We start from the raw sequence: 18,550 nt of genomic DNA, 5'->3' as shown, positions 1-18,550 counted from the left end.
AAAAATAAAATTACAATTAATTTTGTATGAAGAAAAATTTAGATGAATTATTTTGTTCGAGAATTTTATCAGATTAATTGTAATTTAGTTTTAAATAAATTTTTTAATGAGCTTTTGCTCATAGATACATTGTAATATTTTGGAATCCTTATCACATATATTAAAAATAAAATTACAATTAAGATAATTAATTTTTTATAAAGAAAAAATTTAGATGAATTATTTTGTTCGAGAATTTTATCAGATTAATTGTAATTGTAATTTAATTTTGAATAAATTTTTTAATGAGCTTTTGCTTGGATACGTACATCTAATATTTTAGAATTCTGTCACCTAAATTTAAAATAAAATAAAAATTATAAAATAATGAATTTTCTATTACGAAAAATTTAGATGAAATATTTTGATACGTATAAGATATTTTATAAAGTGTAACTTATAAATTACTTGAGCAACTTGAGGGAAAAAATATCATTTGTCATAAATGTTTAATTTTTAATATTTTCAATCTCTTTGTACTTTCTACTCTTTAAGTTAAAGAATCATTAAAATGAAGTTTATTCGAATGAATGAAAAGAGGATTTAGATTTTGTTGCACTCAACTCTTTCTTTATATCCTCGTGAGATTCAAGTTCGTAAGAAACGTCGTTTCATTTTCAATCGCTTCTAGCTTAAAATTGGTTCTCCGGTTTTTCTCTTAAGAAATGAAATCTTTAATAAGAAAATAGCGCTAAACGTGGTTTTATGCCGCGTAATTATCGTCTCACGCTATAATTCGCGGCAGAACGAGAGTTAAGAGGATGATGAGTAATGATTGGCAGATTATCGCGTCGGGTTTTCATTTAATTTCAATGTAAAGTTATCTATTATTGTCAGCGCGATATATCGAGTGCGCTACGTGATCGCTTATCTCACCGGCAAAGATGGAGGAGACGATAAGAGCTTGTAAGAAGAGATCATAACGAGTTCTCGATAGAAATCGCGCCGCGTCGCGGCAAGAGAGTAATAAATCGTTCGCGTCGAGAGAAAAAAGAAAAAAAGAGGAAAAAATAGCAAAAACATTCGCGCGGCAAAAGTCAGAGAATTTCGCGAACACGTTAAAGTTTTCCCCAAGTCAGGGATAAATCCATGTCGCGGCTAATTATCCGCGCGTTAATTAAACGCCGCGCTAATAGCCGTTTACGTAGCCCGCCGCATCGTATATCATATCTCTCGCGAGAAACGATCCGGTAAACGAGCAGAATCGAAATATCGCGTTCAGGTTACGTGTTGTGCAACGGGTATCGAATTAATGAGCACCCTCTAGAATTAATGAATGCCTCTCCAGTAAATCTAGTTGCAACTCAATGTCGAATCGAAATATATACGCAACATGATCCACATTATATACATTCGCATTATGTATGTAACACTTATAAATATATTAATATATTTATAATATCTACTTTGTAGAAGAGATATTATATTATATGCAATATTTTTTTATATATATTTATGTTTTTATATTAATATTTATAATATATACATATATATATATATATATATATAATATATTATTTTATAAATATATTATATTAAATTAAATTATATTATGACATATTTATTATAACATACTTATTATAACATATTTATTATATATTTAATAATTTTCTAGAAAGAAAATAATTAACATTTACGTATAAAAATATATTATATTGCATATATGTATATATTTGTTAGATATAATTACGTATAGATATATTTATAGTATATATTGTGTGTAATTTATACGTATATGTAATTATACAAAATGTAATTAAACAAAGGTATACAAAGCACATCATCGGATGCAGGACGACACACTAAATCGGAAAGTCCTGAGCCGTTTTTTAATCTGAGCTTTATTTTTGACGCTATAAGATGTTAAAGTTTGCCAATTAGCGGTGACTACGCCTTAGGCCACGCCTACTAAGGCGTGGCCAACGCTGTTTTCCGTTGTAGCCACGCGCTAATTGGCACACTTTAACAATTTATAGCGTCAAAAATAAAGCTCAGACTTAAAAATTGCTCAGGACTTTTCGATTTAGTTTGTCGTTCTGCATCCAATGATGTGCTTCATATACCTTTGTTTAGTTACACCCTGTATATATAAATTAATATATAAATTAATATACATATAATAATTTTATATATTATTATATATAAAGTATATAAATTATAATTGTATATAAAATTCCGACGTTACACACGTCTGCGAATCTAATTCGGAGAGATAATTGGGCGTTTTAAGGCTTCTCTCGATGAAATGCCACGGCGTGTCGATAGCGGAGCCTTTCTGGTCTCGCGGGGAAACAAAGAGATAGTTTATATCAGGCCGGTCCGTTACACGCGTTCCCGTTATCAAGGACAATTACCGACAGATATATATCTGAAATGAAACGATCTTACGATTTTTTTCGGAGGTCCGGCGATGACCTTCCGCCGATGTGTAAAAGGTGTATAATTTTCTCGCGTGCGCGCCAACTCGAACGTTTTGTTGTTAATTCAACGGGAACATCGATGCCGCTGTTTACTTTTGCGATCAGGTCGACAAGAAATCAGGATCAGATTTTCTGAGTCATCGAGATTTTTCTCCCTCCAATTTAATGCAAGCGAAATTTTTTAGCGCAAAATTGCTAGGAAATTTTGCAAAATTCCAGGGCAAGAATTCTGAAAACTTTTTCCGGAATTGCGTGCAAATTTTTAAGACGATGATGAGATTTTTTATAAATCTTTTCACGAGAATGAGAAAAGTCATCTAAAATGTGGGAAGATAAAAGAATTATCATTATGATTTTATTTTATCGCCATATACTTCATTTTCGTAATTCACGTGTGACAAAAATTATAGCAATAATTATATATGTATAACAACAATTATATATAAATAAATAATTGATATATTTTGTATTGTATTAATTATAATAGTTATATATTAATTATATTATATATAATGTATTATAATATATTATATTAGTAAATTATATTAATAAAAAATTATCGACGCTTTAATTGCTTATAAATTCTCGACTCTTATTGAAGAACTAACATTAATTTTCGATGTTATGTGGAATTTTTGTATGATTTTGTATTTTTTTAATAATTACTGTAATATAAAATACTGAGGAAGACCGCGTGCGGTTAAAACTTTTATTTTATAATGATTGTAATTTTCGCTTAAGTTTGCGTATAGAATGTTTGTAGCTTTCACATAAATGTTTTATGTTTAGTTTATACATGGAATAAATTTTATTTGACAGAACAACTCTAATAATTGCTCGATAAGTTGGCCTTTTTATCTATCACTAGTTGTATTTACAATATACGAGCGAAACTTTGTATTAATTGAATAAAAAATTATATTTTAATATACATTATATTAATATACATGCGCATGTATATATTGATATTATATAATTTTAAAATATATTATATTAAAATATTATATAATTATATTATATTAATGTATTGATATATTATATTAATATATATTGCTATCAATCATTTGATCGATGACTGAAAGTAGAGAAAAGAAAGAACAATTTGCTCTCCTTCGAGATGACGACAGAGCGCTAATCGCGAATGACGGGACCGGTCTCGGTTGTAAACTGTATATCCGACGCGAAATAACATCTATTCAACGGAATAAAAACATCGTGTTTCGTTTCTTTCTCCTTCGCCGTTAAATTCGATGTACTATATCCGGCCGTTTTACGGCGCGCGTGCAAGAAACCGGCGAGCGCCCGACCTTTTGACGCAACTCCGGCTCTAGCTCCCAGGCACAAAAATATTAATGCAGACATTAGAAAGTTTCCCGCGTGCGAGAGCGCGCGAGATCCTCGCCGAGAGTGTATATCTGAGCCGCATATACTCTCTGTGCATTTGGCGCACATGCATAATTCGCACATATATATACGATAGCCTTCGATTTCCTTCTCGTGAATTTTTTTAACGAAACGAGGTGTACAATAGAAGCTTTTTCAAATAAATAAATGAGATGGATAAATTCAACCCTAGTATAAAAAAAATGTTTGAACATTTGTATGCAACAAATAGAGATTTAATAAAAATAAGAAATTAAGAATTGCAATGGAAAATATTCAATATTATGCATAATGACGTCTTTTTTATAAAATAAAAATTTTTTGACTCATTGTTCGATGTAACAGCGAGGTTGATTAAGTTGAAGCGCTGCGTTGATCTGTAACATAAAAATATAAAATGCAAATTATTGCAAAAATTATTTTTTAAATTAAATTTTTCAAAAATTTTAACAAAAACTCTCGTCTTTGTGTATCATTTAATTAAATGAAGTAAATTAATGAGCGTTTGTGATGAATAACAATTAATGTATGAATATAAACTATATATAATAACTATATATAACTATATATAATAAACTATTATAATTTTTTATAAATAAGAAAAATTGTGTCTACATTATAGAATATTTACGCTATAAAATATTTACTTGAAAAAAAAAGAAATAAAAATGATAAAAATTAATAAAAAGTAATAAAGATATAAATATAATAATATAAATTTTAATAAAAATAAATATTATAAAATACACACTGTAAAATTTTGTATAATATAAATGAATATATTTTGTTCAAAATAAAAATTAATTATTCATTAATTGATTCTTGAATGGTTTAGGAAATAATTATCGCTCGTAAATGAAATGTTGCGGAAGCAATTTACAATTCTCTATCGCTTCGATTTCCACTTCTAATGAATAAATTACGCAAAATGTTTGTTTCGATAAATAGCAGCTGTCTAGATTTACGAATATTTAATCGTATATACGAACTGATAATTACTAAATATTCATAAGAAATAATCGCATATCGAGACACAACACATACAAATTTCTGTTCAAACTTTGTTAAAATTTCATTTTACGCGTTTAAAATAATTGTCAAATTTTCGGTACATTATGTTTTTTTATTTTAATATATATGTGTAATTATATCTATTGTTAATTTATGAGATTTATTTATAAATTTTTATTGTAATTTATTACAATTAAATGATTAGATATACTTAATAATTACAATGAAAAAAGGCGTTTCCCTTTCGCGATCAAATGTCTGCATAAAGTTATGAAAGTCAATTCAAATAGAAATTTTGTCTTCAGTCCGTTGCATATATGAAGGACTTTTCATAACATATTACATGATATCACAGGTGGAACTGAGAAGCGTCTAAAAGAGATTTTTTTTAGGAAAGATCAGGAAATATGACATAATAAATTATTCCTCTTATAAGATAAAGTTGAGGTTATATATTCTTGACTCATTTTTGTATTAAATGTTATATTCTATAATAAAAAAAGTCACAATTTGCAGTCTGTGTATGAAATAAATGTAAAAATAATTATGTACAAAAATTCCGCTAATATGAAATATTAAGCGTTGATAAAAAGACAGATTTTTTTAACGAAATTAAATCAACGTTGTGTCACAATTCGTCATTGAACAGTTTTTTAAGTGCTAGATCGTTTAATTTTTTTATTAATTTTTACCTGCGATCCTGAGTTTAAAACAAAATATTTCATGTGGTCTATAATGCAAAACGAATTTGACATACACATAAATATTAAGTTTAAAAGTACACAAATCAGTTATACATACTATGAGACAATTACATTGATGTAATAGATTTGTAATTACTGCGTCATGATAATTATTATCTATGATTTTTTCTTACGTGATTCGATGACTTTTGACGATTTGAATAGACATGTAATTAACTGTTTTTTCGAAATTGTTAAAGAGTTAAATTGATTTTGGTTTTCACCACTTTGATAAATATTTCATTTTTAGTTGTACACTGTAAAAAAATTTTGGAAAATTACATTAAAAATATGTAAAATTACATAAATAATAAATGTAAAATTACATGATAAATAATGAAAAGGTAATCATTTTTATTATTTATCGTGTAATTTTACACTTATTATTTATGTAATTTTACATATTTTTGTGTAATATATTACATATTTTTTTACAGTGTATGATTAAAATATGTTTACCTCAAAGATTTCTCTTTCAAAATGTGACTTTTTCATTAATAATAAAACTAATAATAAAACTATCACTAATACAAAATTTTTTTTGAATTGTAATAAAATTTTATTTTAAAAGTTTGAAATAATTGTCAAATAAATTTCAGTGCATTATGCGATTTTACTATACGTTTATATCTAAATTATTTAATCTTGCCGGCGATTGATGTATTACTTTACTCTCCTAATCCGGAAATGATAATGATAACAGATAGTATATCAGAAAAATTTCAACCGCGATGCGAGATATATTCGAGAGTCATTAAAAAATTAATTGCCACTCGTAAATATATATCTGGCGACAGAATTTAAATCTTCATTTTCCCATCGCTTCGATTCTTACCTCAAATAAAATACAAGTCGCGCGATATATCTGCTTGCCCATAAATCTACATAAATTTCTTAATAAATTTTTTAAGAAATTTATTTTCTCCTTTCAAAATATCAAACTTAATTTTAATGTCAATGTACAATAATTTAAGCAACTCCGGAATAATTTACATACAAACTCTCTTCTGTTTCTCGATGAAATATTTATGACTCAATTTTCATGTTATTTTTCATTTTGTTTCAAATAAAATTACTGGTAAAAATACACAGATAAATAAATTATTTTTTTTATATATACACGACTTTTTAATTTCGAGAAAAAATTCAAGATCATTTCTCTTTTATTAAATTTATATTAATACTTGATCAAAATTATAAGAAGCTTCTCGATACAAGAAATGTGAGAAACATTATAAATGTTCCGTTTTGTTAAAAATTGTTATATAAAAATTCGAATATTAATGACCGATTTATCGCGATAAAATCTCCTTATAATTTTTTAGATTATCGTGTTTCGCAAACTCACGCACTCGATGACCAAGACGACGTCTGCGAGCGTCGTCCACTAATGCCAAAGACACGTGGATTTTTAATTCGCGATTTAATCTTCCGATAAATGGCGCCGGACGAGTCGTTATAGCCTGGTTGTTTATGCGCGAAGCATTCAAGATGAAGAAAGAAAAAGATCCGCATCCAAATAAAAGTAAATTAGTCGAAACCAATGTCTCGTTTACATTAACAGCTGTTAATTATCAACCGAAGTATCCTTCGACTCTTTTTAGTTTCTTGGCATGTTTTTCAGCATAATTTAAATGCAGAATCTTGTATGTAGTCTATTACAGAATTCAAAAAACATTTTATTTCAAATAAATATTATTTTATAATATAATAAATTATTAGCAACACTTTCCAGTTGTATCAGCAGTAATTTAATTCTTTAATTCAAAGAATGTCATAAGTATTAAAAATCAATATATATATACATATGTATATATATTTTTATATGTTACATATAAATAAATTATATTATATATATATATATATATATATATATATATATATATATATAATATATTATACATTACATATATTATATATTTAATTAATATACTTTTAATTTATCGTAATAATTACTTGATTTCAGAAGATAGAAATTTTATGAACTTCTCATAAAATAATTAATTTAAATATTTAAAAAAATTCGAGTTTAAAGATTTTTTTTATATATTCTGGCTGCTATGATATTTTTTATTGTCAATATTGCTTCATTGACAATTTTTCGAGATTTGTCTTGTTTGTAGTTTATATACACTCGTAATTATATGTATATTTTTGTGATTCAGGAGAGGATATCCTGAATCCGAGGAATTCGATAAATTTGCAATTCCCGTATTCGATTACCGCTTGTATTTTTTCGCGGTTTTGAGAGCGAAGGCGAGGCGCATGAGATATAATGCAATTAGGATACGGCGAAATTAATCTCTCTCTCTCTCTCTCTCTTTCTCTTCAAGGAGATTGCATCCACCTTCGCAAGGTGCGACCATTTTTCAATCGTGTAACATGGAGCAATAAACAATCTCGCATTCGGGTCGAGTCTATCGTCTTTGTTATTATCGATCGTTAACGAAGCATCGCCGAAGGAATCGGGCCGCAATAAGTTTTGATATCCCGTAAAAGGAATCGTAAATTTTCCCGAATGTATATTTCATCGAATTTTTTCTCGGATCGATGATATTCTAAATTTACATCGATTGGTTAAATAAACTCTCAGATGTAGGTTTAAATATAATTATAATGTATATTTAATTATATATAATTATAATTAAATAATAATTATTAAACAAACATAAATAAACGCGAGTTGTCGGAATACATATATTTCTCCAAAAGAGAAATTTTCTAATTAAAAAAATGGGATTTGGTATACATTTAAATATTCTTCTCATTTCTCAAAAACTTTCTAAACATTTAAAATTAAAAATTTATAAAATTGCAAGATCAAATATTAATTTAAAATCTTCAGGAAATTTTTCAAGTACTAAAAATTGATATAAATTATTTGGTGGATAATAACAAATTTATCAATTAAAAGAAAAATTCTGTAGCACAAAAAATAATTTTGTTCTTAATGGTTGAAGAATACATATAAGAATCTTTACAATATCAATTGAAAATTTTTAGAAATGTTTTGCTTAAATTTATCAAGCACTAAAAAATTATATAAATTATTTGATAGATAATGACAAATTTATCGATTAAAAGAAAAATTCTGTAACTCAAAAGACAATTATTCTTAATGTTTGAAGAATATAAAAATCTTCACAATAGGTGATATTTCAAATCTTTGCAATTTTTGTAAAAACTTACAGCAATATAATTTATAATATAATATAATTTATTTATAATATAATATAATTTATAATATAATATAATTTTTAAATATATTTTAATTATATTAAATATAATATATTTTTTAATATATTTTAATTATATTAAATATAATATATTTTTTAATATATTTTGAAATATATTTTAATTATATTAAATATAATATAATTCTTAAATATATATTTTTAAATATATTTTAATTATAATAAATATAATATAATTTCTAGATATTTTTAAATATTAAATATCGATCACGGGATAGAAGATCGAAATTTTTGTCTACCTTTTCGATCTCCGATTCAGTATAAAAAATCCCGCGAAAATCTCTCTATTAATCTCAAATACTCATACATCGTCGGCGATATCTGAATAAATCTCGCAATCGAATATCTCGATAGCGCTCTCTCGCGATATATATATTCATAATCTCGCATCTCTCGCGGACGGAGCGAGCGAGCAATTTTGTAGAGCGCAACCGAGAGAGACTACAAGGAGAAACAAACTTTGTGGAGCGCGCGCCGCACGATCGGCGTTATAGTGGCCAAGAAGAGCTTCGCCGGGGCGATCCCCCGCGGCTACATGGCCCGTATATTTATTATTAAAGTCCCGGCTACCGAGCCGTCATCTTTCAACGCCTCGAATGTTATTCGTCTTCGCGCGCTCTCCTCGGATGAAGCGCTGCGCGAAGAGCGGACGCGTTTATTCACTCGTTTATTAGAGAGTGTGTGTCCCGCTACACATACCGCAATCGCGCGTCGCTCGTCGCTCGTTACGTCTTCATATACGGTTTTATAGATGTAAATCTACCTTATTTTCAGCTTCTTTCTCCTTTACCAGGGAATTATGCGCGTTACAAAAAAAAAATTAGCAAGCTCTCGCATATCCAAGCTCTTAAAGTGAAGAAAAAATTTATTAAATTTGAATATATAATATTGATTTGGGGTGTGAAAAAATATTTATTTGATATAACACAATCTTTTTTAAAACAGATAAATATTTATTTGCTTCAAATAGTATTGAAATAAATATTTATTAATTTAATAATTTTTTTTTCAGTGTACAATGAATGAAACGAGAAAATAATTTTTTTATATTATTTTATTTTTAAATATTATTTTTAATATATCATTTTTGAATACTTTTAAATATATTTTAATTATATTATATATAATATAATTTTTAAATATATTCTAATTATATTAAATATAATATAATTTTTAAATATATTTTAATTATATCAAATATAATATAATTTTTAAATATATATATTTTATAAATTAAACTTCGGCTCGTATACAATTAAAATATGTGATATAATAAAAGGCCAACTTAACGAGCTTATATGCTATTAATTGAAAAATTTATTTATTAATTTACGTCATACTATACAAAAGTTAAGATAAACGTTTCGACTGTACGACAGTCTTTCTGTCGTACTTTTTTAAAAAACAAATCGATATCTGTCTATGTGATTATGTTAAGTAAAAAGAAATAATTTTTTTAAAAAAAGTGTTATGTACGTTGACAAAAAATGTCGTTACATAATATAACAGCATCTGACGCTCTAACTCATGCCAACAAACATGAATTTTGTACTGCGTTCGTCATATAATCTCATAATTGTTGTATTTATAATAAGGTCGATATGACTAAATTAATTTTTTAACAAATTTTTAGGATATTGAGAAAGACTGTCGTACAGTCGAAACGTTTATCTTAACTTTTGTATAGTATGACGTAAATTAATAAATAAATTTTTCAATTAATAGCATATAAGCTCGTTAAGTTGGCCTTTTATTATATCACATATAATTTTTAAATATATTCTAATTATATTAAATATAATATAATTTTTAAATATATTTTTAAATATATTTTAATTATATCAAATATAATATAATTTTTAAATATATTTTAATTATATCAAATATAATATAATTTTTAAATATATATATTTTATAAATTAAACTTCGGCTCGTATACAATTAAAATATGTGATATAATAAAAGGCCAACTTAACGAGCTTATATGCTATTAATTGAAAAATTTATTTATTAATTTACGTCATACTATACAAAAGTTAAGATAAACGTTTCGACTGTACGACAGTCTTTCTGTCGTACTTTTTTAAAAAACAAATCGATATCTGTCTATGTGATTATGTTAAGTAAAAAGAAATAATTTTTTTAAAAAAAGTGTTATGTACGTTGACAAAAAATGTCGTTACATAATATAACAGCATCTGACGCTCTAACTCATGCCAACAAACATGAATTTTGTACTGCGTTCGTCATATAATCTCATAATTGTTGTATTTATAATAAGGTCGATATGACTAAATTAATTTTTTAACAAATTATTAGGATATTGAGAAAGACTGTCGTACAGTCGAAACGTTTATCTTAACTTTTGTATAGTATGACGTAAATTAATAAATAAATTTTTCAATTAATAGCATATAAGCTCGTTAAGTTGGCCTTTTATTATATCACATATAATTTTTAAATATATTCTAATTATATTAAATATAATATAATTTTTAAATATATTTTTAAATATATTTTAATTATATCAAATATAATATAATTTTTAAATATATTTTAATTATATTAAATATAATATAATTTCCAAATATTTTTAAATATTAAATATATTAATTTCAATCACGGGATAGAAAGTCGAAATTTTTTTCTACCGGAGGTACCGTAAAAGTACCTTCCTCCTCGAAGATCGCTCTAAGGTTTACGCTTGAAAATTTGGCATTAGATAGACGTAAGTACGGAAAGTAGGATAGTTCAAATCGATGCTCTCCGGCATGAGAGAGTTAATAACGAGACGCGATTTATCCGTTATCTTACATTGCACTCGCATGGTTTAATTCGCAAGAACAGATTCTATATACAGTATCCTCTCCCTACCGAGCTCATCGCATCTCGTCGGGACGTTGCAATCCCGCCGAGGGAAAATCGATTACAAATTCGCCGATATGTCGTCGATAATTGATGCAGTGTTTGCTCGGCTATCTCTCCATGCATCTCGCGGGTTCCATAACAGAGAGACGGCGGCGTAATCCGAAAGTAGGTCCGACTAATCTGCCTTAATCTATCGACAATGAGGCGCGGAGATTGACGCGCCGTGGAGCGATAACGATGCTGATGCTGCGCTTTTCCTAATCGTGCCCGAACGCTGTTTATTCTGCGGTTGTACACGGCGATTTACTGTACGCGCAACGAGAAATGACAAGCTGGGCAGCCGTGACTGTTAATTAATCAAAGCCGACCGGTACCTTCGGTCATTTTTCATGAGATTAGTCCCGGGAATGCGTCAGATATTGTTTCCCATTTTATCCGCCTTTTCTCTCCTTTCATCATTTTTATTATTTTTTTCCAGTCTTTTTATTTATTTTAAGAGAATCCTAAACGTCCTCGAGAAGTCTGTTGTTCTTTTTTTATTAATTCAAATTAATCTGCTGTTTTTAATCAAAAGATTTTTATTTTTTAATATAGTACATATATACGATTTAATTGATAACAATTGATATACCATTTCTTCTTTATTCTAAAACTAATTTACTTTAAATATTAATTATAATTGAATAAAATTATAATATTATAAATATAAATAATAATATAATTATACATTATAATAATAGACTCTTATTATATAACATAATTATATATTATATATATTATTAATATTATATTTTATTACTATTATATAATTTGATTGTATTATAATTGATTATTTTAATATTTTAAAATATTAAATAATTAAAAGAACAATTTTTGTATTACATGTGCAGGCAAAATGGCATTTTGTGTGCGTGTTTTCTGTGCGGAAAGCGGCCGATTTCCCACGCCGCCATCTAGCGGCAACGCGGTAAGTGAATAAGCCGTGTTCAAAGTCATTGCCCACGACTTTAGCCGTGGACAATAACTTTGAACACGGCTATTCCCGCATCGTGCCGCCGCAAGATGGCGGCGTGCGATCGGTCACCTCGCGCACAAAGCCACTTTGCCTGCACTTGTAATACAAAATAGTATACTATTTTATTAATAGTAATATACTATTTTATTATTTTACTACTTAGAGTTCGTCACTCCCTCCTAGTATTTTATTTCATAGAATAGTCAGCACGATTTAATTCGTAAATTTGCAACATCTAGACGACAGTAATTATAGTCATACACATTACAGCGCGAATTTCAGAACCCGATTTCAGCAAACCAGCGAAATAAAATAAAACAAAAAAAAAAGGTCGCGAAACGAGACCGACAGCCGGATCAGCGGGTCGAGAAGATCGACGACCTGTCGGGAGGGGGGCAAAATATTCCGTCATGCCGCCCCCGATATGCCCCTGCACCTCGGACTGTGATTAGCACCCAAGCGTCAGTGCATTTCGAGAACGAGCGCATAACTATGCGTGCACGATGCATACACAGTTGCATCTCCTCGCGAGGATGAGTCGGGCCCTCCTGATTTTTATACGCACGTGTATATCCGCGATAGGATTGCATCTCTCCCGTCGTCTCTCGGAGGAGATGTGTCGGCGGATTAAAACAAAATCTCGCGCTCCGCAACTTCCGCTACGAACTAGAACGGTAACGCGACGGGACACTTGAGAGCCCGACTTGTCATTTGAGATTCCCGTATAATGCATATTCGAAGTCTCGTAATACATTGTAAGCACGCGATGCAGAATCGGACACGCCTTATCCGTTGCGTTTCTCTCCCCACGACTCGATTTTTTTTTTTTTTTTTTTTTTTTTTATAGAAGAGCGCGTTTCTAAAGGACCGTTTTAGCTTCTTCGAAGCTCCGTCGATCGATCGTAGAAAATCGACGACCAGCTGATGCCTCCTAATTGAATTCACCGAGAGAGGAAGAGAGAGAGAGAGCAACTGATCTCTTCCTATCAATTATATAGTAAGTCGACGAGTACACATCTAGCATTCATTACGGGATCGGTTTGCACAACGCTCGATTTATGGAGCGGATACGAAGTCCTGCTTGAGATCAGGACGGAATTATCGCGACGGACCATCTCAGTTGATCGCGCGTGTCGTTGCCGGATGGGAATGTAGAGGTGACATTGATGAATGCATCGCGACAAAAATAAAACAATGAAATTATCATAGAAAATTAAAAATGAAGAAACGAGGGAATATTGATCTCTAGGCGATGATAAATTTGTAAAATCTCTAGAAGCTTGTAGAAAAATTGTTAATCTCTTTAAGATAATTATTGATGAAGTTCACTTAATTAATGTAAAAAATATTTTTTTTAATTTCTAAAAATTTTCTTCAGGTTTCTATAATATAAAAAAATTTTTAGGAAATTTTTAATCCTCTGAGAATTTTCAGAATTTTTAAAAAAATAATTTTTGGAAAAACTTTACAGCGAATTATTCCGAAGATATGAGCAAGAATGCTCGCAATTTTGCAACTCTGGCGATGAAGCCGCAAGAAGATTTTTATAGAGCAATATCTGCGATATTTTTAACTAAAAAATTTTTTTTATTTATAAATATTTAACAATAAATGCGTAAAAGTTTTTAGAATAATCCGCTATGCAGTTTTTATTTTAAAAATTCTCAAAAATCATCTTATTGTCAGCTTTCTAAAGCAGGCACGCTCTTTAATTCTCTAAAAATTTTCCTCGAGTTTCTACAATATGAGAAAAATTTTTAGGAAATTTTTAATCCTCTAAAAATCTTTTGATTTTTAAGTTATACATCTATAGACAACTTTCAGAAAAAATGCTGAAATCTCAAAATAATAAATAAATTTCCCAAGCAAATTTCCAAGCTCTGTGCTCTCTCATCTTCCTCTACATTACAAATCTATCGCAATTGAGAAAATCGCGAAGAAAATTGAAGAGCGCTCTTGCGAAAAAATCATCGCGGTCGAACGTGATATGTTCGAACGATCATCCGGAAGATTACGCTCGATCACCAGAAGATTACATCGTGTGGCTTTTACTCTTAACAAAATTTCACCTCCTATATCAACAAACACGTCCGTCTCACAATCGCTGCGGTAGCCACTCTGAATTGATCTATTCAAATTAAATTGACGAACACGCGCGCAAACGAAAAAAGATACACGCGAAGGAGCTCGCACGAAGAATGGAGAACGCGTCTCTGGGTAGGGGTTTCGAGGCAAGAGGCGATCTTTAGGGATACATCACATCGCGCGGAGGAGATCCAGTGCCAGATCCAGCTCCGAAAGAGTTCCAGCCTGATACGCGTCAAGTTGCGCGCGTTAACGGGATCGAGAGTTACGCTGAACCGGTTGTAGTCGCGCTCGGTGTCCTTAGGTAGCCGCGGGTGGTGGAAGCCTCTCGTATGTAGGTCTCCTCCTGGGATTGGTCGAGCCGACCTGGCGGATAAGCGCCGAGCCGTGTCTGCGCTCGGGGAGCCGGACTCACCTGTTGCACCTGGCTCGCCTGGCGTGTTCGCGTACCGGAACCGAAGTCGACGAATTCGGCTACGGTGACCGGCCACGCCGTATGTACGTATGTATACAGGGTGTAGCTAAATATAAGTGCGAGAAATTTTGGGAGATGATTCTTGATCGAAAATTAAGAGGGGTTTCTTATATCCCTTCTTGAGAACACTTTTCTAAAGAGGGAGATAAAAATTGAGTTAATTTTTTTTATAAAATTTTAGACAAATTATAAAAAATGAAACCTAGTGAATATTGCTCACTAATAAAAAGGATATTTATTAATATTTTTTATCTTCCTGTATCGTTATAAGGAAATAAAGCTAATAACCTCTATTTAATTTTTTGTCAAAACTTTTTAACAAACTGGAATATGATTATCGAAAAATATGCGTTAAAAGGTTTGATTCTTTTAGAAACTTTTTTATATCTTTTTTTTTTCTCGTAAAATCAATAGCTTTTAAGAAAAAAAAATGTTATTAAGGGAATGCTGCCATAGTTCTGTTTTACCGACTTTAAGTTAGGTTAGGTTCATTTTTTGTTGAATATACAAATTGAAAAATTCTCCACAATGAAAGTACTTGATAATAATTAATGGGGAGCGCTGTCCTACAACTAATTTTTGCTGTTTTATGCCTCAACATCGATTCCACACGCAAATATACATGCATAATTAATTCAAGTAATTTTTATTACTTCTGTATTATTCTTTCATGTCATCTCTATTGGGAGCGCCATATTTTGTGAACAAATAAATTTTTTATTATTATCAGTACTTTAATTGGAAAGAAGGATTTTTCAATCTGTATAGCCAATAAAAATTAAAGCTCTTGAACTCAAAGTCGGTAAAACAGACATGGTCAGCATCCCTTTAAGAACGCACTCCCTTTTTAGAAAATTGTAACTTCTCAGAAAGAGATATATAATAGTATATGTTTATATATAGGTAACGCCCCTTAATTTTCGACAAAGAATCATCTCCTAAAATTTTTCGCACTTATTTAGATACACCCTATATGTACGCCTCGGCCGGTTCTCGGTCGGCTCCCCCTGTTAATTCCCCCCTGAGAAATTTCTTTTCTCCACATTTTGGTAATTTCCCTTGTTTGCTCTTGTTTGCTCTCTCGTTCGCTCTCATTTGCTCTCGTTTGCATCAAGATATCGTCACACTTTTGAAGTCATAAACTTTCATTAAGCCTTCATCGGATCTTGGCGGATTTACATCTCCGCATTTCGAAGTGTCAAACCTTTCAGCTGTCAAATCTCATTTTGGTAATTTCTCTCGTTTGCATCAAAATGCCACCGCATTTTTAATCTTTGCCTTTTGGGATTTTGAGGATATACAAATCTGAATTTCGAAAAATTTCAAGCCTCCGAACTTTCAAATAAAATTTTGATTTAAATATTGGCCTTTAAAGACTTACAACTAAATTTCGAAACTTTCAAGTCTCCGAACTGTCCAATTTTAAATCGCAAAATATATTTATAATTATGTATATTAAAAAAAATATATTTATTATTCTTTTCATATTTTTTATTTTGAATTTTGGAGATTTGAAACTTTTGAAGTCATCAAACGTGAGAGGATAGAACAGAAAATTGAGGATTTTTCCTCGCATTTTCATGATTTAAAAATTTCAGCATAAAAAAAGATAAATAAATAAATAAAAGCGTAAAAAAGATAAATAAATAAAAGCGTAAAAAAGATAAATAAATAAATGAATAAATAAATAAATAAATATATAAAGGGAGAGAGAGAAAAAATACTTGTATATACAATGAAAGTAGCTTTTGGTGTCATGAGGGTTCTCCAAGCAATCGTTGTTACTTAAAATTACCGTACAATCCCTATACGAATTAAACGTTTAAATTCTTTTTCGTATTTCGAGGCCTAAAAATGGTACCGAGAATAATTTCCGGTGACTCTTCGGCGATGAAATTGCACTTCGCGTTTTATACGCGCAATTAGCAAACACAGGATGCAACCGAATACTACGTAGTTTCGTTAACGAGCTTCACCGGGGCACATCGGGTATAATGATAATACCGGAGCGATATTAGTGCGACCAAGTGAATTAATGATCATAAAAGGGATCTCGAATGAGCCGTTACCGTTATTAAGAAAATATCAACATCCTGTTGCCTTCTCCATCACATTAACAATAAAACTAAATCATCGTACCTATATAAATATTACATCATTTGGACATTCATAACGTCATATCATCATTTAAAGAAAATAATTAAAGAAAATAACATTTAATAAATATAATATATATAATACACAATTTTTTAATAAATACTATTTATAAAAATGATTTAATAAAATTTACTCATATAGCAAAGTGTATTGCAATTTAATTTGTATTACACGTGCAAGCAAAGTTGCACTTTGTGTGCGTGTTTTCTGTGCGGAAAGCGGCCGATTTCCCACGCCGCCATCTAGCGGCGACGCGGTAAGTGAATAAGCCGTGTTCAAAATCATTGCCCACGGCTAAAGCCGTAATTAAATTTTCTGACAAAAAAATTTCGACATTTTAGAATCAATATTTAATTTTAATTTCAACTGTCAAAATCTGCACTCAAAGGAGACTTTATAATCCCTTTCTCGAGTCTCGGGCCTGTTTAGAATAACGAGAGGATTTACCGTGGTCAGTTATCGATGCGTTATCATTTATCGGAACGGTTTCCAGCCTATATATCTCGCTGTCCGTCGTGTCGTCCGTTTTTTCGCGTGACTTCGTGCTGGTCGACTTGCACCGGGTGTGCACGTGCTACGCGAGAGATGAGGGTGGGCTGTCAAAGAAGAGAGAGAGAGAAAGGCTGCTTAATTGCAGCATCCCAGCGCACGTGCAGACGTCGATAAGCAGCGCATCCTTCTGACATCATCGATCAGAACCTGTCGGCTCTCTTTTCCGTTTCGCCGCTTCTTCCGCGCCACGTTCCCATCATCCGCGCCGAGATTTATATTTTTTTCCAAGACCGCCCCGTCGACGTTATTAGTCAGGGGCCTTTTTTCTCCCGCCATTTTTCCGCGATCGGCCAAATCGAATCGATCTCCCCGAGCTCCGTTCGATCAAATTTATTTTCTCGCCACAATGAGAGATCCGGATTTCCAACGTGGACCCGGATCTGGTGGCCGAATGTAGGTTTCGACGACAAAAAGAGTCCGATTTACTCTTCAGAGATTTCATTTAATTTTTTTGTAGTTTATGTAATAAAAAATAAATTATAACATTTAAAGCATAAATCAGGATAAAGAAATTGAAAATATGAAAAAATAATGAAACTATAATATTA

General features: G+C 30.4%; 1 long non-coding RNA gene across 3 annotated transcripts in view; it reads right to left on the bottom strand.

The window, feature by feature from the left end:
* Window positions 1-3,025: 3,025 nt before the first annotated feature.
* LOC146719518 (uncharacterized) overlaps window positions 3,026-18,550 on the bottom strand; it is an 84,743-nt gene continuing 69,218 nt past the window's right edge. For all 3 annotated transcript variants that reach the window (XR_014926494.1, XR_014926495.1, XR_014926496.1), the window contains one exon: window positions 3,026-4,219. This is a non-coding gene — a long non-coding RNA (uncharacterized LOC146719518). The remainder of the gene's footprint in view (window positions 4,220-18,550) is intronic.

The sequence above is a fragment of the Nylanderia fulva genome, unplaced genomic scaffold (genome assembly GCF_048542155.1).
Source record: "Nylanderia fulva isolate GAGA-0341 unplaced genomic scaffold, ASM4854215v1 Scaffold96, whole genome shotgun sequence".
Classification (NCBI taxonomy): domain Eukaryota; kingdom Metazoa; phylum Arthropoda; class Insecta; order Hymenoptera; family Formicidae; genus Nylanderia; species Nylanderia fulva.
The sequence above is the reverse complement of the archived record's forward strand: the minus strand, read 5'-3'. Positions and strand labels throughout refer to the sequence as shown.